This window comes from Myodes glareolus, chromosome 3 (genome assembly GCF_982192425.1).
Source record: "Myodes glareolus chromosome 3, mMyoGla1.1, whole genome shotgun sequence".
NCBI lineage: Eukaryota > Metazoa > Chordata > Mammalia > Rodentia > Cricetidae > Myodes > Myodes glareolus.
Genome location: NC_142028.1, coordinates 115,570,290 through 115,591,740, shown reverse-complemented (window position 1 = coordinate 115,591,740; position 21,451 = coordinate 115,570,290).

The window sequence follows — 21,451 nt, the reverse complement described above, 5'->3', positions numbered from 1 at the left end:
TTGAAGATTTTTTAAGACTGTACCCTCAATATTCTTAAAAATCTTGAGATCAAGAAAGTTTACATTTCAACAAATGCTTCAATGACATCCATGATCTTCAGTGGGGACAAATATTCCTTCTTTCCTTCCTTCCTTCCTTTCTCCTTCCTTCCTTCTTCCCTCCCTCCCTCCCTTTCTTTCTTTTTTTTCTTTTTATAATTTTTTGAGGCAGGGTTTCGTTTTTTTTACCTGGTCCATCCTGAAACTCACTCTGTAGACCATGCTGGTCTCAAATTCAGAGATCCACCTGCCTTTACCTCCCAAGTGCTGGGATTAAAGGTATATGCTTCCAATACCACAAACAAGGGACAGATTTTCTTAAACCACATCTAGTGACTTTTACAGATCCTTAGAAGTAAGTTTATATTTTGGTAAAATTGTTTAAAATATCCTTGACCTTGAAAGGGGCAACATTTTATTAAACAAAGCCAAGAAAAGGGGAAGGTATTAAGAAAGTTAAACTCATCTCTGATAACATTTAGTCTTTTTAATTTTATACAAAAATTATCCTTTTTAAAAATTTAAATAGCATGAGATAAATAATAGTAATATGTAATAGAAATAATTTACTGTTAATCCCATCAGGAAAAAAATAATACCATTACAACAACATTTAGCCAAATTTGAAGAAAGCTTGCTATTTATTGGGCCACCCAAGTGCTGACCAGCAACAGCCACCTAAATCATGGTATAGAGAATAGTCCCTGAGTCTGTTACTTATGGTCTTCTTAAGGAGCAAAATTATGAGTAGAGGAGGTTTATAGAAGACAATAGAACAGTAAGAACAGAAAAAAAATCTACAAAAGAACAGACAAAACAAAAAACAGCTATTACCATGTGGTCATCATGTGGTTAGGGAGGATTAGAGTGGGTTAGGGTGTTCCCCAAAACAAGTAAAATCATAGATTGAGGAAGGTCACATTCTAAGAAACAGAGACAGAAGCATATTTTTAACAAAATAGCATAATTGATCCTGCCTTCAGAATGAGATTGAAAGATCCAGATAAATCTGGACCCCTCTAGCAGAAAGAATAGAGCCAAAAAAAAAAAGAAAGAAAGAAAAAAGAAAAAAGTCTAGCAGGAAAAATAGAGCAAAAATCTGGCAGGGAGAGAAGAACCAAAAATCTCGTTAGCCAGTTCAGTAACTTGGTTCCAGGAACTAGCTGACCATAAAGTTAGATCATAATCTTGAGAATAACCTTGAGAAACAGGGAGTTACCTACTTGTGATCATCACTGGTATTTTTAGAATTTTCCAATGACACCCTCCCTACCCCCTTTGGGTTGTGATTTCTTCTCCAAAATACCCCCTCTCCCAGGTACTCGGGATCAAACTCTTCTACCCCCATGTGGGAAATGAGTTTTGGCCCCAGCTGGTTCCTGTCAATAAACCTTGTGAGATTGCCACAAGGACAGTTGCTCCTGAGAACCTGGGGGGGTCGTGTTATCCTGAGACTTGAGTGAGAGTCTCCCCGCTCCAGGGGGCTTTCATTTGGGGACTTGTCCTGGGATTGGCGATCACCCTCATCTCCAGAGATCCACTTGGAGGTGAGACATTGTATGTGTCTTTGTTCTATCTTTGTGTTTTCCTGCCAGCTGAATTCAGGTTCTGTACTTTCAGTTTCGGTTTTGCAGTTGCTCATGTCTTGGGAGGAGATGGAGGGTGTGATCAGCAGATGTGCTAGGAGATCACCGACTGCCACCCTGGAAGATGTCCTGGGAGGTCAGGAGGGACCCCAGGGACACCTGGGAGATTCCTGTCTAGATGCTGGTGAGGATACGGAAGTTATCCTGGATTGGAGGAACTATATGTCCTCTTGGCCATCTGTATTTCTGGAGTGGTTTTGTCTGTCTAGGTTTTGTTAGCCTTTGTGTATCTTCTGTCTCTGTTTTGTCTTACGCGCAGGTATCGTGTTCAGTTCTCTGGTGAGATACGCGGGGAGCGTTTCTCAGTTCTGTGGTATGACACACTAGTGGTGTGGTCAGTTCTCTGTAGAGACGTGTGTGGATAGCAGTCTCATTTTGATAGCGGGGCGAGACTCACCTGTGAAGCAGCTTGAAGCTGTGTCTTTGGTTTGTTTTGCACCATTGTCCTGTATGTCTGTGTAATGTGTGCTGTGCTTTTGTCCTGACTTAGACTGATGCTGATGTACTCAAATCATGACTTCTTTGACTTTGATATTGTGATTACTTACAAGACTCTAGAGATAGAGCCATAAGCATAAGGGTATATTAAAAAAGAAAAGAGTCAGCCTTGGCCCCAAGCACATGGCTGCAGGGCAGCATGCTTGTATGGAAGGCTGGGCTATTCAGCCTTTCTGTTACAAGGTACTGAGGCTGCCAGGCACAGTTGTAGAAGGTAGATGTACCCTAGTAGGATTTCAAACACTAAACAAAAAATTTAAGGGTAATCACTATAACCTAAAGAGGTTAACAATCTTTTTTCCCTAGTGCTGCATACCACCCTACCCCCCCCCCCCCCACTTTGCTGATGGATGAGTTCCTTCTGCCTGTCCTGGCAGCTGCAAACTTCAAACCTCAGATTTTTTCGAAGGTAGCTTCCCAGTCAGTATGAGCTCAATTTCTCCAAGTCCTATGGCAGAAATGGGTGGTATCTTTTGCTGGAGGATAAGGAAGTTTCCTTCAGCCAAAATATTTGATGATATTGCAGGTATCCAAGAGTAATGGCAAAGATATATTGTCTGGGGGAATCTCCTGGAATCCCTGACTGAAAATCAAAATGAAATAGTCCCTACTTGGCAGTTATTTTGATGTTTTGGTTTTGCTTTTGTTAGATAAACTATAACTCCTAGGGTATATATTATCCCACCATGTGGAATAACAGTTTTAAAACAATCAATGCATGTGCATATGCATGTGGGGGCATGTGTATATATGAAGGTTTAAAAAGTAATAATCTTCCATGTGGCTTTTCCTGATATTCTTGGTGTTATTTATTCCTCTCTCCCAATCTATCAGAAGTATTTTCTTTACACATTTCCAGTAAAGTGCCTACATTTCTGCCCTTCCCCTTCACAGCAAACATGTCCTGCTTACCCCCACTCCCTACACCTAACTCTAGGCTACACACATAAGAGAAAGCATAAGGGCCTACTTTTTAGGTTTCTGAGAAACTTCTTCACTGACACAATGACTGGCCCAGTTTGCTCATCCACTCACAGTGTGTGTGTGTGTGTGTGTGTGTGTGTGTGTGTGATGTATGGTTTGACTGGGAATAGTCTGGGCTAGGTATCTTCGCTACTCTAGCATATTTTTTCTGCAAGTAGAACAGAATGGTCAGACTAGGGCTAAGCAATTCTTTATAGCTAGGAGCTTTTGCCTAGTACAGCCTAACTTAATTCCTCATGACCTTAGGCTATTTCCTAACAAGTACCATGACCTTGGGCTATTTCATAACAAGTACCGTGCTTCTTGTCTTTTATGACTTTAAGAGAAATCAGTATGGTAACATGATAAGCCACTTTATTTGCTGGGGGCAGGGTTAGGAGAAGCAGTAGTTCTTTTCCTATCCAAAGTACTTTGCAATTAGAAAAGAATTTTGGTTTTGTTTTTATACATATTTCTGTGAAGAATAGAGTTGGAAAATTTGGGATTGGCTGTCTAGACAAGAAAAACTTCATTCTCAATCAAAAGGGTGTGTTTGGAAGAACAAACACACACCAAGACAAGAAGTGCATTTGTTTTTATTTTAACTCAGGTGATGGCTGTGTCTTTTTTTCCCCTTTATCTGGGATCTGACCTCATAATCTTTCCTAGTTTGAAAAGAATTGTCACACAGGAAATGAAGGAGAAAAGGGTGAGAGTTCATTGCTCCAGGTCATCAAATTCTTAGAACAGAGTAGAAACTGATCTGGCCCCATTGGAATGTTAATTTGTACCCAGAGATTCTGTTCTGTTGTCCAGGAGTTTTCTTTTGACAGGTCTTCATAGATACACTCTGCCTCCTTAAGACCCTAGAATCGTTTAGAAATAAGATCAGAAGTCAGAGCTGCAAAAACACTTTTGGATCTTTAGCCTATATAAAAGATGAACTACCAAGAGTGCCAAAGATTTTTCTGGCTTTTGGGGGAGGGGCAGGGTTTCCTTCATCCTAAACTGTGTAGTCAATGTCTACACCACAACAGACCAGAAAGATATCCCCACTGCTACATATTCATTGCTGCTCTATTCACATTTCTAGGAAGTGGAAAGTTCCTAGATGCCTACCAACCAAGAAAAAGATGGCAAAAATGTGTTGAATTTACACAGACATTTTATCTAGTCACAAAGAAAAATAAAATTATAAAATTATGGCATTGAAAAATATGTTAAGTAAAATAACCCAAGTGCAGTGGTATGGGAAGTCTTTCTGTATATGTGTTGCTTTTATTGGTTAATGAATAAAGTAGCTGTTTTCAGCCAATGGCTTAACAGCATATAGCCAGACTGTAAGAGATATATGTAGAGAAAAGGCAGAGTCAGTGAGGTACCATGAAGTTGCCAGAGGGGAAAGACATGAGCTGCCAGTTGGAACCTTGCTGGTAGGCCATGAGACAAAGAAGAAATTTCATACTAGTCACAGGAAAAATCCATCAAAACGAAATCTCAATACTGAACATCTATGACCCAAATACAAGAGCACCCTCATATGTAAAAGAAACACTTCTAAAGCTTAAATTATACATTAAACCTCATACACTAATAATGGGAGACTTCAACACTCCACTCTCATCAATGGAAAGGTCAGTAAGACAAAAAATAAACAGAGAAATAAAGAAACTAACAGATGTTGTGACTCAAATGGACTTAACAGATATCTATAGAATATTCCATCCAAACAGAAAAGAATATACTTTCTTCTCAGCACCTCATGGAACCTTCTCAGAAATTGACCACATACTCAGTAACAAAACAAACCTCAACAAATAAAAAAGAATTGGAATAACCCCATGTATCTTACCAGATCACCATGGTTTAAAACTAGAAGTCAACAACAATACTAATTCCAGAAAGCCCACAAACACATGGAAATTAAACAATGCTCACCCGAATCATAAATGGGTCAAGGAAGAAATAAAGGGAGAAATTAAAGACTTCCTAAAATTCAATGAAAATGACCACACAACATACCCAAATTTATGAGACACAATGAAAGTAGTGCATTTTTCTCCATTTAGTTTGATGTTGTCTGTTGGCTTACTGTATACTGCCTTCATCATATTTAGGTATGTTCCTTGTATCCCTGCTTTCTCCAAGATTTTTGTAATGAAGGGATGCTGTATTTTGTTGAAAGCTTTTTCGGCATCTAAAGAGATGACCATGTGGTTTTTATTATTCAGTTTTTTTTCTATGGTGGATTATGATATCAATCCACATGTCTTCGAACACCTTATTTTTGATAAAGAAGCAAAAAATATCAAATGGAATAAAGAAAACATATTTAACAAATGGTGCTGGATATCAATGTGTAAAAGAATGAAAATAGATCTATATCTAACACCTTTCACAAAATTCAAGTCCAAATAGATCAAAGACCTCAAGATAAGGCCAGCCACACTGAACCTCATAGAAGAAAAAGTGTGACGTACACTTGAACACATTGGCACAGGAGAGCACTTCCTGAATATAACCCCAGTAGCACAGACACTGAGAGATACAATTAATAAATGGGACCTCCTGAAACTGAAAAGCTTCGATAGAGCAAAGGACACGGTCAACAAGACAAAACGACAGCCTCCAGAATGGGAAAAGATCTTCACCAACCCCACATCAGACAGAGGGCTTATCTCCAAAGTATACAAAGAATTGCAGAAATTGGTCATCAAAAGAACAAATCATCCAATAAAAAAGTGGAGTACAGACCTAAACAGAGAACTCTCAACAGAAGAGTCTACAATGGCTGAAAAACACTTAAGGAAATGCTCAACATCCTTAGTCATCAGAGAACTGTAAATCAAAACAACGCTGAGATTCCATCTTACACCTGTAAGAACAGCCAAGATCAAAAACTTTGATGAAAACTTATGCTGGAGAGAGGTTGTGGGCTAAAGGGAACACTCCTGCATTACTGGTGGAAATGCAAGATGGTACAGCCCCTTTGGATGTCAGTGTGGAGAGTTCTCAGAAAATTAGAAAACAACCTTCCTCAAGACCCAGTTATACCACTTTTGGGTATACATCCAAAGGATGCTCAATCGTGCCATAAGGATATGTTCTCAACTATGTTCATAGCAGCATTGTTTGTCATAGACAGAAACTGGAAAAACCTAAATGCCCCTCAACCAAAGAATGGATACAAAAAATGTGGTACATTTACACAATGGGGTACTACAAAATAGAAAATAATAATGACATCTTGTCTTTTGTAGGCAAATGGATAGAGCTGGAAAACATCATTTTGACTGAGGAAACAAAGATACAGAAAGACAATTGTCACATGTACTCACTCTTAAGTGTTTTTAAACATAAAGCAAAGAACACCTGCCTACAAATTAAAATCCCAGAACCTAGACAACAATGAGGACCCTAAAATAAAGACTTACATAGATCTAATCTACATGGGTATTAGAAAAAGAAAAGATCTCTTGAGTAAATTGGGAGCATGGGGACCTTTGGAGAGAGTTGAAGGGGAGGGGAGAAGCAGCGAGAGGAGCAGAGAAAAATGTAGAGCTCTATAAAAATCAATAGTATTTAAAAAAATCTTAGCTTCTAATTTTTAAATGTGTTTATTCATGTGGGAGTGAGTATACATAGAGAAAGGTCAGAAAAATAGAAAGGGCACCATTGAGAAGAGAAAAGAGACTTTAAATTGTGATGAGCAAGGGTATTTAAACTCATGTGGAAATGGAAGTATAAATACTGGAGATAGCAGTTTAAAGTTGGAAGCATGGGCATAGAGATAGTTGAAAACGCAGGGACGTTAACTCTAATTGTGTTTAAAAATCTTACAAGAAAAACTAACATCTCATATGTCAACTAAAAATCAAAGTTTATAGAAAACAAAGCTGCTAGGAATGACCGCGTTTGGATATATTTGTTCATATTTTCAGGTCATTCCATAATATTCTGGAATATACTGGACAAGCATCTAATTAATCAGCAAAATAGATCTCTCTCTACCACGAAACATGATCATTATCAGAGGTATACTGAAGTATATATTAAACTATAATTAATCATGTATGTAATGTTTAAAAAATATGAAGCTCCAGCTGCAGTTTCCTTATTAATGAGAAGTCAATATCAGAATGTATTATCTTAATTTAGAATGGTTATGGAAATTCCTCAGCTGTTAAGGCAACTCGAGGATTGCTCTGCTACCTACTGAATGCATTATTGAGAATTTATCACTTACTTTTCAAAGTCTTATTGTATTGAAGCATAAAGTAGGAATACAAGTAGTGTCTGCCTTGGAACATAATTACGATTGAACATTTAAGGCATTTAATATTGGTAAGTTCAAAATGGTTTTGTTAGTTTTTAAATTTATAGTGTGAATATAAATTACAGGAAAATTAATAAGTATTTGAGTAGAGGACACATAAATCCATGTATATGTCCATATCATGTATATAGGCACCCATATACATGTACCCAATTATTTAAATGAAATATATTTACAGTTATTTCTGTTAAATAATGATTAAAATAAAATTCAGAGAGTTTGGAAGATCCAACTCATGGATGTCTGAGCATAGAAAAGAGGCAGATGAGAAAACAGTTCTTCTGCCAGAGGACAGTAAGCAACTGCTGTGCCCCCATTTTGGATTCACAAGTCCAAGTAACTTCTTAACTTCTTGTAATTTCAGTGGAAATACTAGAGAAGCACACATACAGGAATGCAAAGTTTCCTCTGTTGAAGAGTGAATCTGCTTTGGAAACACCTGTTTTACCAGACTTCATTAATTTTAATCATTTTGCAATTTCCACAGCACTGTTTGAGGGTCTTGCTTAAGTCGTTCTGGAATGTTATGCTGTGCCTATGGCACATATATCTATTAAATAGAAAATTGTAATTTAGAAATTGTGAGAAATTCATCCATTGGGAGCCTGGGTGACATCAGAGGTTTTTAAATATTATATCTAACATTTTACTAGCAAATTTCATAGAACTTTCCCCTAAAGTTTCATTCCTCATAATATCCTCTCATAGACTTCTTCTATACCACTATCCCATGTTCTAGTCATGAGTTGGTGGTCCCATACTTTTCCTATTAAAAAACCTCAAGAACCCTTACTGAGACCAATAACTAGACAATAGAATAAGAGTGAGAGATATTGCAGCGCTCAGTTCTACATAGAAGTTCTCCATCCAACCCTCCCCTCAAGGTTTAGAGTATATGGACAAACAGGCCAAAAGATTGTAAGAGATATCAGGGATGGATGATACTAAGGAGACTTCCAGACGTTATAGGACTGATGCTCATATGATGTCACAGAGACATTAGCAGCATGAAGAGGAACTGCATGCACAGGTTCAAGACAGACAGTATCCAAAAGCTGAGAGAAGTGGGTATGGGTTCCCACATCTAACCCAGAGCTATTTGCAATTCGTAACCTCTTGCAAAGGGAAAATTAGTTTTCTCTAATTAAATCTTACCAGATAAAGTCACCATACTTAAGAGAGACCCTATTTCCAGAAGTAGATGCCTAAAACAAAGTGAATTAAATAATATTTTAATAGAATTTTATCTCATATAGCTTTATTTGACTGTTCTTTTATTCTTTTACTTGTTTATTTTAGTTTCTGGTTTTGTGTTTTTATGGTGTGTGTGTTCATGCTTTGTAGTTTAATTTTTTTAAAGAGAGAGAAAGAAACAGTGTGAGTGGGTGGGCAGGCAGTTGAGGAGGATCTGGAATGAGTTGGGAAAGGAAAAAATAATATATTCTATGAAAACATATTTTTTCAATAAAAATGTTGGTTTAACAACAACAAAATGAAAATCCACAAAACCTAGCTGAAGAAACTTCAAATATTAAGAACTATTTGAAGAAGGCTGGTGAAGGATTCAAGTCAACAGTCAGACAAAATTGCTTATGTAAACAGGAAAGGCAAAAATAGCTACTTGGTTCTCCCTTCTCTGCCAGTGAACACAATTCCTGATTTACAGTAGTGAGTACCTACCACTCCAGCTTCTGATATGTTAGTCGTTATATAGGAATGGTGAGACTTATATTGAAGTGGGAAAAATCTTTGAAATGAGAACGTATCCCTCCTGTATATTGGGTATATGGCAAGTATTATAGAACTAAAGCATATAGTGTATAATTATCCCATTGAATTTTGACTTAGCCTTTCACAGGAGTCTTAGATTCCTCATCCGTGTGGAATTTGTCACAGATTGTGGTTATTTAATACTTGAAGGGGATAAGAACAATCTCTGCTTTCTCCTGGCATGCTGACATCAAAGAAAAGGGACAAACTGGCTCAGTTACTATTCCCCACCAGGGTGTATTTAAGGTTGTATGGATGACATTCCTCTGGGAGTCCGTGTTCAGACAGAAGTTGAGCCAGTTGTGGGGAAGTCAGCAAATGTCACCAGCAAGAAGGGAGGGAGAGTGAGACCATGTAGCATGTTTCTTCACCCCAGGGGAAATGTCTTTGAGGAGTGGAGCAACGTGGAAGGCCTGGGTACACAGTGCTGGAATTCAGCAAAGGGCTGGAGTCCCAGCAGGAAACAGAGGCAGTAAGCCAGGCCATGTGGCCAGGCTCAGAAGGCAGAGGGAAAATAGGAGTACCATTTGGTGAGGCCCCAGGTGCCTAGAACTCACACCAGGCCTACTAGAGTCTGTATTTATGGTGAAACAGTTATTTTTTGGCTCCTGCTACTAAAGTTGCAACACCAGACACTCTGAATGCCCCACTCTGCCAAGAAGTGATTGGCATTTTTTGCAGGTGGAAAAGCACTGCTGGAAAGGGACAAAGAAACAGTTCTATGAGCAGAAAAAGAGGGTGTCCTTCTGTCATCTGAGGATCTGAAGCCGCCTCAGTCGTACTGTTTGTTCTGTGACCATAAAGACAGGAAAATGGAATGGGAGGTGACTATACATTGGACAACTGCAAGAATAGGCTGGGAACTAATGTTCTACTCTGTGCAGAAAATTCAAAATCATGAAAATCATAGAGTGACATGTTTTCCTAAAAATACTGTTTCTGAAAAGTATATCCATGATAGCTAGAAGGATAATCAAATGGGTGACTGCAGTAGCAAATCCTGAAATATGTTAATGAAGTTTGAAATATGGCTAAATACAGGTAGTCAAAGTACACATGTTTATAAACAAAAATAGAGGGAGAATTTTCAACTTCATCAACATCACTTCAACTCTCAGTCACAACAAGGAAACCCTATAGAAAGTTTTTGCTGTCCAGTGTTGCATTATTTTGCTTTCTATTTTTGTCCAAAAGTTAGTTGGACAGAAAAGGTTTACTTTGCTTAGATGTCCCAATAGGTCCAATAAGGAACTTAAGAATAATTTGGAGGTAGAAACTGAAGCAGTGGCCATGGAAGAAAGCTGCCTACTGGTTTGCACCCCATGGTTTGTTCACTCTGCACTCTTATATCTCCAGAGCCAGCAGGAGTGGCACCCAACTGTGGGATGAGCACTCCTACAATAATCTTTAATCAATAAAATGTCCTACTGACCTGCCCACAGGTCAGTCTGATGGAGGCATTTTCTTAATTGAGGTTTCCTCTTTCCAAATGACTCTAGCTTTTATCAGGTTGACAAAAAGAAATAAACTAACTAACTATAACTAATTAACTGACTAATCAGCACAGTGGCCAAACATGGTGGAAAATTAGACACCTCAGTTGGCTTAGATGTTAGAAATCCAAACTTGATCTGCAGTTTGGATATATTAGGCATCTGCATTCCCAGCAGGGCAGGTGGAGAACTTTCTTAAGCCACAAACAAATTTAATGACATGGAAACAACTTTAATTTGCACAATCACAAGGGTATCATTGGGGATTATGCTTTATTTGGCTCTCAGTTGATATAAGATATGCATTATAAGATATGCTAGCTCTGATACTTAAGAGTGCTTTGTTGAGGGGTTTACAAAAAGGGAACAAGACAACAAGGAATATCGGAGCAACTATTACCTTTTTCAGTAACTTAAAAATATTTTTAAGTTTTATTATTTTTTTAGTATTTGCATCTGAATATTTTATCTGCATGTATTGTTTAGTACTACACATGTGTCTGGTATCCATGGAGGCCATGAGGAGGTATCAGATCTCTAGGACTGGAGTAATAAATAGTTGTGAACTATACCACGGGGGCTGGAAATTGAACCCAGGATCTCTGACAAAGTACCTAGTGCTCTTAACCACTAAGCCATCTCTCCATCCTCATTGGTTATTTTTGAAAGGATCACTGTACAGAAAACTTGTTTGGAATGAGATATTTTTGTCCTGAACAAGATGAAAGAGATACTCATCTATTTTATTCTCTTTCTGTATTTTTCAACTAGGGCTATAATAGCTGGTGCATTAATAATGAAGTTATTTTTCTTTCCACATCATAAGAGAGCCACATTTAAGATCAAGATCCATGTGGAATACAGATTCACATGAGAGTCCTCTATATAGCATGCATTTGAATGGGGTTTGTGAGCAACATGTTATGGATTGTTTGGAGGCAAGATGTACCAGCTGTGTGCCCAGAGATGGGGCATTGTACATGGCTCTTGGAGGTGGCTAGCAGCTCTACTGTGCTGGACTGGGCAGGTCAAGAAGGAAGTGCTGTATTTCCCGTAGCAATGGCACAGTTTAAGTTCATAAGAAGGTCTTAGCATTTTAAGAAGCCCTTCTGGTCAGAAAATAATTACAGATATGCAATAAAGAAAAAAATCCATATCGAAAAAGCATCTAAATGTTTAACCGTGTTGAATAAATGTATATAGGCTTGGGAGAAAGAAAAAACAAATCATTTAAGGGGTAAAGTCTTTAAAGAGACAGAGTACAGGCAGTCATAGATTAAAAGGAGTAAAGAAAATAAAACACATAAAGATTAAATATGCAAAAAGAGTCTGAATTATGTATATTATTGTGTTTTCTTTGAATTTTTGACTGTGAAGAGCTAAGTACAGAAAGATATTTTATTGTACAGGCTGCTAAGCTAAACCAACACACACACACACACACACACACACACACACACACACACACACATATATATATATATATATATATATATATATATATATATCTTAAAGGTGTCTTGACTTCAAAGTATGGATATAAGGATATGTTACTTTGGAAAAGAGATTCTTCTTTTCTTTCCATAGAAGTGGAGAAGCTGTGGATTGCTTCCAGAATAATGTGGTTTGATGAACCAAGCCCCCTGAAATGTTGCTGTGAACAACCCCCCAAATTCCTTTGCCTAACAGCCAACTGAGATGAACATAGCACACAGGATACACCATGAAAATCCTGATTAACAGTGTCCCCAAATACCAGGAAATAGTCTAGAGAATTATACACAAATTCTTTAATATTGTTTATAAATGTTTGTTTACATTTAAAAGGGGATATGCTACAGAGAGTTGCATTGGCATAGATCTTGGTTTATTGATACAAATTTTAGGTCAATTTTGTTATATGTACACATATATATTTCTGCTCTTGACTAATGTATTGTGACTGTGTAGTTCACTTAAAAATGTAATGTATAATTAAGAAATATAGGTAAACAGAGAGTCATCTATAATAGTCAAGCTTGTAGTCATGTTAGTTAGGTTTTCTAGATATACAGAGATGTATTTCTGATAGATAGGGATTCTTCAAATCTTTCAAAGACTACAGAATATGACATTTAGAGTGTTTTAATAACTTTAAAACTTATCATGACAATGAGATACATCTGCACCTCGCAGCACCAATTACTTCAAGAGAAAGATGGGAAGTGAAGAGGCTCCTTATGGAGTTGGTTAACCATTTGGGCAAGAAACTGTTCTTTCCTGGACTGTTTGATAAACTGGACATGCACGACCCACAGATAAATGACTGATAAACTTGCCTAAAGATAAGACGATTCTTCAGGGTTCCTGCTTCGTGAAAGAGCCTGCTAGATATTCTGCGGGACACTTAAGAAAGTGACTGACAATCTTTCAATACAGGTGGAACTGTCTTTGAAATTTCCTGCTTCATGGGAGAGTCTACTGGAAACTATTGGCCTGTAGGCTGAAGATAGATGCCCCAAAGGTACAGAAAAACTTTAGGTGACTATCCAGACAGTGAGATGTCTCTGTTAATTTTAGAGTTTTGGAGTTACTTACAATGAACTTATTATTTACTTAGGTAATACTATGACCTTCTGGAGTCTTAGTTGGAATTGAAGAATGGATAGTAATAATTATAATTTTTCTTCATTATGATAAAAGATAAAATAGATATAAATATAATAACTGCAGTTATTGCTTGATACCTGTTTTGCTATATGTAATTTTACTGTGTTATAGTTAAAATCTTCTTTTTTTACTTAAACAGAAAAGGGGAGGTGATGTGGAAGGCCCCTCTGTATGCTATGATTACCATTAATGAATAAAGAAACTGCCTTGGTCTGTTGATAGGGCAGAACTAAGGTGGGTAGGGAAAACTAAACTGAATGTTGGGAGAAAGAAGGGTAGAGTGAGAGAGAAGCCAAGGAGCCTTCTCCAGGAGACAGATGTGCTGAAACTTTGCTGGTAGGCTATGATCTCAAGATGATACACAGATTAATGTAGACGGGTTAAATTAATATGTAAGAGTTAGCCAATAAGAGCTAATGGGCCAGGCAGTAATTTAAATAATATAGTTTCTATGTGATTATTTTGGGACTGAGTAGCTGAGAACTAACAAGGGGCCTACCTCCAACATTTGGGGTTTGCAGAAGTAAGCAATAAATGACAACTATGAAAAGAAAAACTTAATTGTAATTGAAAAAAAAAACCCACTCAAACCAAAACTTGAAGTCTGAAAATAGTAATGGCTATGTGTACATTTGTGACTTCCCTTAGAATACATCCTCCCTTTCATTTTAATTATGCAGAGAAACTATTGGTTTAGGATTGTTTACTACTTCGATCATATGGCCACCCATATGAAATATGACCACCCATAAGCATGCCTGAGATGCGATAATGAGCTTAAACCATTGTGGTAGAGTGGTCAAATATAAAAATTTGTTATAGGTGGAAAAAATATGAGAATCGAACCCTACTATATATCCATATTTATGGTTACTTTCTAAATAATGGTATTCTCCAGACTTGCCAAATCCTTGGCCATTACATTTCATGACAATTACAATGCTACCTAAAGGTTTGCTTGGAAATTACCTATATATTTACTTAGTGACTATGTTTAATAGATTTCTAGGTAAAAGTGTCAAGTAGAAATAAATTCTGCTATTTCCTGAGCCTCTACTTCTGGCTGGGTCCCTGCTGCCTGTTACATACACTATCTCAATTTATTCCATCTGGTGAACACTGGCCACCCCTCTTTACCGTCCCCAGATGGAAGGTAAACATAGAAGAAATGACCAACATGCTCAAAATTCTCATCTATCAGAGTCAAAGCCTGGGACAAAGGACTTGTGACTGCTAAAGTCTATCATTTGGACCAGTTGTCATATTCCTGCCCCTACAATTGTTTTATTTTCTGTTGCAGGTTTCACTAGCCTTGGTGGATCTATCAAGAAGGGTCTTTTTTTTCTTTCTTTTTTTTAAAAATTAATTTTTTTCTTTTTAATTTTTTAATTTGTTTTTCCATTCAAAAATTTACACTTCCTTCCCTCCTCCCATTCCTCTCCCGCTCCCCCACTCCCTCTCCTCCCTCCTTCCTCCTTTCTTAAGAGAGGACAGGGAACCCTGCCCTGTGGGAAGTCCAAGCGCCCCTCCCCACCACACACACACATCCAGGCCTAGGAAGCTTTGCATCCAAATAGACTAGGGTCCCAAAAAGTCAGTACATACAGTAGAAACAAGTCCCAGCACCTTTATCAATGGCTTCTCAGTCAGCCCCCATTTTCAGCCACATTCAGAGAGTCCGATTTGATCACATGCTCATTCAGTCCCGGTCAGCTGGATTTGGTGAGCTCCCATTAGATCAGGCATACTGTCTCAGTGGGTGGACCAACCCCTTGCAGTCCAGACTTCCTTGTTCATCTTCTCCTTCCTTCTGCCTTTCAACTAGACCTTGAGGGTTCAGACTGTTGCTCCGATGAGGGACTTTATCTCTATCTCCATCTGTCGCTGGACGAAGACTCTATGGTGATATTCAAGATATTCATAAGTGTGATAGTGATGCAAGGCCAGTTCAGGCACCCTCTACTCTGCTGCCCAAGGACCTAGCTGAGGACATCCCTGTGGACACCTGGGATCCCCTCTAGAGCCAAGTCTCTTGCCAACCCTAAAAAGGCTTCCTTAATGTAGATATCTTCTTCCCTGCTCCTATATCCACCCTTCCTCCATCTCCACCATCCCTTTCCCCCAAGCTCTCTTCAGTCTTTCCCTTCTCCCTTCGATCTCCCCCTCTTCCCTTCCCCCTCCCCACCGCCATGCTCCCAACTTTTGCCTGGCAATCTTGTTTGCTTCCAATTTCCAAGAGGATCTGAATATGTTTATCTTTGGGATCACCTTGTTATTTGGCTTCTCTAGGCTTGTGAACTATAGGCTTAATGTCCTTTGTTTATGGCTAGAGTCCACTAATGAGTGAGTACATACCATATTCATCCTTTTGGATCTGGGTTATCTCACTCAGGATAGTGTTTTCTATTTCCATCCATTTGCATAAAAATTCAAAATGTTATTATTTTTAAACCGCTGAGTAGTACTCTAATGTGTTTATATTCCACACTTTCTTTATCCATTCTTCCATTGAAGGGCATCTAGGTTGTTTCCAGGATCTGGCAATTGCAAACAATGCAGCTATGAACATAATTGAACAAATGCTTTTGTAATATGTTTGGGCATCTCTTGGGTATATTCCCAAGAGTGGTTTTGCTGGATCCTGAGGTAGATTGATTCCCAGTTTTCTGAGAAACTGCCACACTGATTTCCAAAGTGGTGGCATGAGTTTGAATTCCCACCAGCAATGGATGAGTGTTCCCCTTACTCCACAACCTCTCCAGCATTGGTTATCATTGGTGTTTTTGATTTTAGTCATTCTGACAGGCGTAAGACGGTATCTCAAAGTTGTTTTGATTTTCATTTCCCTGATTGCTAAGGAGGTTGAACATGACATTAAGCGTCTTTTGGCCATTTCAACTTCGTCTGTTGAGAATTCTCTTTTCAGTTCAGTACCTTACTTTTTAATTGGGTTAATTAGAATTTTCATGTCCAGTTTCTTGGGTTCTTTATATATTTGGAGATCAGACCTTTGTCTGATGAGGGGTTGGTGAAGATCTTCTCCCATTCAGTAGGTTGCCTTAATGACAGTGTCCTTTGCTTTACAGAAGCTTCTCAGTTTCAGGAGGTCCCATTTATTCACTGTTGCCCTTGATATCTGTGCTACTGGGGTCCTACTTAGGAAGTGGCCTCCTGTGCCTATATCTTGTAGACTACTTCCCACTTTCTCTTCTATCAGGTTCAAAGTGGACAGATTGATGTTGATGTCTTTAATCCATTTGGACTTGAGTTTTGTGCATGGTGATAGATATGGATCTATTTTCATTCTTCTACAGGTTGACATCCAGTTATGCCAGCACCATTTGTTGAAAATGCTTTCTTTCCTCCATTGTATACTTTTAGCCCCTTGTCAAAAATCAAGTGTTCATGGGTTTGTGGGTTAATATCCAGGTCTTCAATTCGATTCCATTGATCAGCATCTCTGTTTTTATGCCAATACCAAGCAGTTTTCATTACTGTAGCTCTGTAATAGAGTTTGAAGTCAAGGATGGTAATACCTCCAGAAGTTCCTTTATTGTATAGGATTGTTTTCGCTATCCTGGGTTTTTTGTTTTTCCATATAAAGATAATTATTGTTCTCTCATGGTCTGCGAAGAATTTTGTTGGGATTTTGATAGGGATTGTGTTGGATTTATAGATTACCTTTGGTAGAACTGTCATTTTTACTGTGTTGATCCTCCCAATCCAAGAGCATGGGAGATCCTTCCTTTTCATGGTGTCCTCTTCAATTTCTTTCTTCAAAGCCTTAAAGTTCTTGTCAAATAGGTCTTTCACTTCCTTGGTTAATGTAACCTAAACTTTATGCTATTTGTGGCTATCATGAAAGGTGAAGTTTCTCTGATATCTTCCTCTGCTTCTCTATACTTTGTGTACAGAAGGGCTACTGATTTTTTTTTTGAGTTGGATTTGTATCCTGCCATATCACTGAAGGTGTTTATCAGCTGTAGGAGTTCTTTGGTAGAGTTTTTGAAGTCACTGATGTACATAATCATATCATCTGCAAATAATGAAAGGTTGACTTCTTCCTTTCCAATTCAAATCCTTTTGATCTCCTTATGTTGTCTTATTGCTATTGCTAGAACTTCAAGCACTATGTTGAATAGATATGGTGAAAGTGGACAGCCTTGTATTGTTCCTGATTTTAGGGGAATGGCTTTAAGTTTCTCTCCATTTAATTTGATATTAGATGTTGGTTTGCTGTATATTGCTTTTATTATACTAAAATCTTTGAAGCAAGTGATTAGTTATACTAACTTCAACTACGTTTGGCTATGGGTTAATGCTTTTGTACACTGTAAAGATTTGTTACTCATAGGATTAATGAAATGCTCATTCACCAGTAATCAGTATAGGAAAGGCAGTCAGACTAAAAGAATTCTGTGAAGAGGAAAGGCAAGATGCAGTTGCCATCTAGATGCAGAGGAAGAAGGATGAGAATGCTGCATGATAAAAGGTATCAAGCCACATGGCTAAACATAGATAAGAATTGTAGGTTAATTTAAGTTGTAAGAGCTAGTTAATAATAAGCCTGAGCTACTTGACCAAATAATTTAATTTGACAAAAGCCTCTGTGTGTTTCTTTTAACTGAATGCTTGTGGAATCAGGTGGGAGAGAAAGTTCTATCTACAACTTTTGTAATATTAGCAACATGATCACCATTCCTTCAATGCAAATGAAGTAATTAAATTCTAAAGCAATGAAGAACAAGGTAGAAGGAAATTTTCAGAAAAAAAAAAATCAGTAATATAGCAGTGCTCTCTATCTTACTTATTCCAGGGCACTTGATGCCTGGACACCGGGAAATAGTTGTCTTGAAATTACAAAGAACTTTCATTCTGACAATACAATCGAAGCCCATTATCAACTTAGAAAAAATTCACTGTTCATTACAAGAAAGATTGCAGATTGATTCTGTTTGTCTGGAGATGAACTTTTCTTTGTAATTGCATGAAATAACTTGATATACAAATATATAACTGTTGATGGAATACAAAAGAGGAGACATTTATCCACAATCCTAACATATTTTTTTAAAATCTATTTTCATTTCTCTATTCCTTTCTAATTTTGCTCTCTCCATACAATTTTTTTCAATGTTAAAATCTACTAGTCATAAAATCCTATATTCCATTTGTGTTTTCATTAAATATTAGAGCTGAAGCTTTGCCCGTGCCATTTTAGGAATCTCTGCTGTCACATTTTGAAGATGATAGCTCATACCTTCTGTTTGGTCTGAATGGTTGTCAGCAACCACAACAGATGAGGGCTGCTATAAGAAAAATTATTGGGGAAAATACTTGCTTCTTTTACTCCTAATTGTATTTGGTATTTCCATGTGATGATAACCTGGCTCGGATTCATTTAATAGCTATGAAGTGTTCTAGAATATAAATGGGTCACAACTACTTCATAACCAGAGATGCATAAACAAAGAAATCAAGAACTTGTCTTTCAAAGGATTTAAACAAATGCTATATTGGACTAAAGGAATCTGTTGAAATCAAAAGGCTTTGTAGAAAACTTTTTACAGACTTGAAAAAGAAACAAAGGAGTATATATTAAATGCATTACATTGATGTCAAATACAAGGCTGGAGCCAAAGTCTGATCATGGTGAAAGCAGGAACACTCTTGTGTGAGTCCTGCAAGAGCTAGGAGAAAACTACAAATGTTGGTGTCCTCGTTTCAAGGTTTAGGCCAATCCTTAGCTAGGATACACACTATTGTATTTACTTATATTTGATTTCCACAAAATGCATTTCACCTTTTTGTTTCCCTGAATATTTGTAAAATGCTTAAAACCCTAAAGTTCTAAAGAATTGCATAACAAATATCCATGGATGCACTAGGCAGCCTGATCAAATGTTAATATTTTCTGCACTAGCTTCAGCTGTTACTAAGTATTCAGAAATCATGGTGATATGGAAATGATGCACATTGCTCCTTCCTTATTTGGCATCTGTTTATGTAGTATCAAGTGCACACTCATATTTGCAAAATGTAGCATGTCCATTTACAAATGCACAATGTTACTGTGTGTCCTTCTGGAAACTGCTTGCTTTTCTCTATGTCTTGTTTTCATAGTTAATAACATGACTATGGCACAATTGAGAACAATTTTGCATAATAGTGTTTTGAATAACCATTCTACCATCAATTCTTTTTAATGAAATCTGAAGTATATTTTTAGGTTCTTTATTTTGTTTAAGAACACTCTTATGTAACCTCTGAAATTCTAATTTTCTCCTCACTTCTCACATGTTGAGAGTATGGGTGGGCAACTATGATGGTCAAGTTTTATTGTACGAAAAATTGTATGACAAGCATTTATCTATTGGTTTGTGGATATTGATGTATTGAAACAATTATTTGTTAATGTCAGATTGCTCTCTATATTTCTTTATTCCTTCCTTTCTCTCTCTCTCTCTTTCTTTCTTTCTTTCTTTTTTTTTCTTTTGGTAATTTTCCACAGCATTTTAAAGTCATGCTTGATGTTAAAGAGGGTGCTTTCCCAGCTCTAGAGGAACTCCTGTTGCTCCCTTAGAGCAGTCCTTCTTCTTCATACCCTCTCCTTCTTTCAGGATGTGTGAGGTTAAGTTTGAATATTAATCTTTATCAGCTTATAAGTATTATATCTTTTTTTGTTTTGCTTTTTATAAAATCTTAACAACTTTGAACAGAAATTCCTGTTTATCTGGGTGGTGGTGCCACATGCCTTTAATCCCAGCCCTCAGGAGGCAGAGACAGGCAGATCTCTGTGAGTTCAAGGCCAGCTGGTCTATAGAACTAGTGCTTGGACAAGCTCCCAGAGATACACAGAGAAACTCTGTCTTGAAAAATCAGAAAATAAAAATAAATTCCTATGTTTGAATTTTAATAGTCTTTAAAAAATAAAAACTAAACTTTAATTACTACTTTTCATTAATTATCCCTTTAAGAGTATTTTTCTCTGTAGTGGTGAGAACAAAAGATAGATGCCCTCTCCACATTGCTGTTGCCAACTGTGTTAGGTGACAGAGCTGATGCTTATCATTATTAGCTACAACTCTCAGGAGAGTGAACCCTGAACCTCACCTGAGTAACACAATAGAGCTGATCCTATTGATGTGGGTGTGGGTGAACCACCCAAGATCATGAGTGTGGGAGACCCGGCCATGCCAGAACTGGCCCTGAGATCAGAAAAGCAGGAGAGCTGTCCCTGCCCCTCACCAGCTGGAGCACTTGGGAGAGTAACCCCTATACCTCATCTGGGCAACACAGTAGAGCTAGTCATGAAGGTATATAGTTGGGATAGCTAACTCTGAGGATGTGAAATCAGAAGAACTGCCCAACCCTATATACCTTGTTCATCATTGCAAGGGGTGAACAAACACAGATAATGCTGAAGAACTCACCCTGGTCATGAAGACTGGAGAACTGATAAATCTTGCAACTTCTCGGGCCCAGAACCAGGGTTATGGGTTGGTCTACTACAACATTGACACACATATAATGGGAGGAGCATGTGAAGTGGCCAGTCCTGTAGACCCAAAGCTGCAGGATCTTCATGACACAGGCAACAAAAGAATGTCTAAGAGCTGTTTCAATGAGACCTCAGTACCAATAGTGTAGTAGAAACCAGAGGCCTTAAACCAGACCCATAACTCTGTAATGAATACTTGCAGATAAAGATATATGGATAAAAGAGTTTACTGTGTGACTCACTATGATGAGATTTTATTCTCCTTTTTTCCTTATCTTTTCTTTTTATGCTCTTCGATTTTGTTTTTGTTTTTAATTTGGAGGGGGAGGTTGCAAGGGCAGATACAAAGGGACAAGAAATAAATGGGTTCAAGGTGCATGACATGAAAGATACAAAGGTTAAATAAAAAGAAAGTTTAAAACTATCTGTACATGTTGAATCTGAAAAAAATGGGAGGGCAGTTGTTTGGAGAGTTGTGTTGTGGTGTTTTAAAGGGTTTGCTTTCTATATTTAGTGAATTTTGTCTTTGAAAAGGTGTTTTTCTATGTTGTCTATA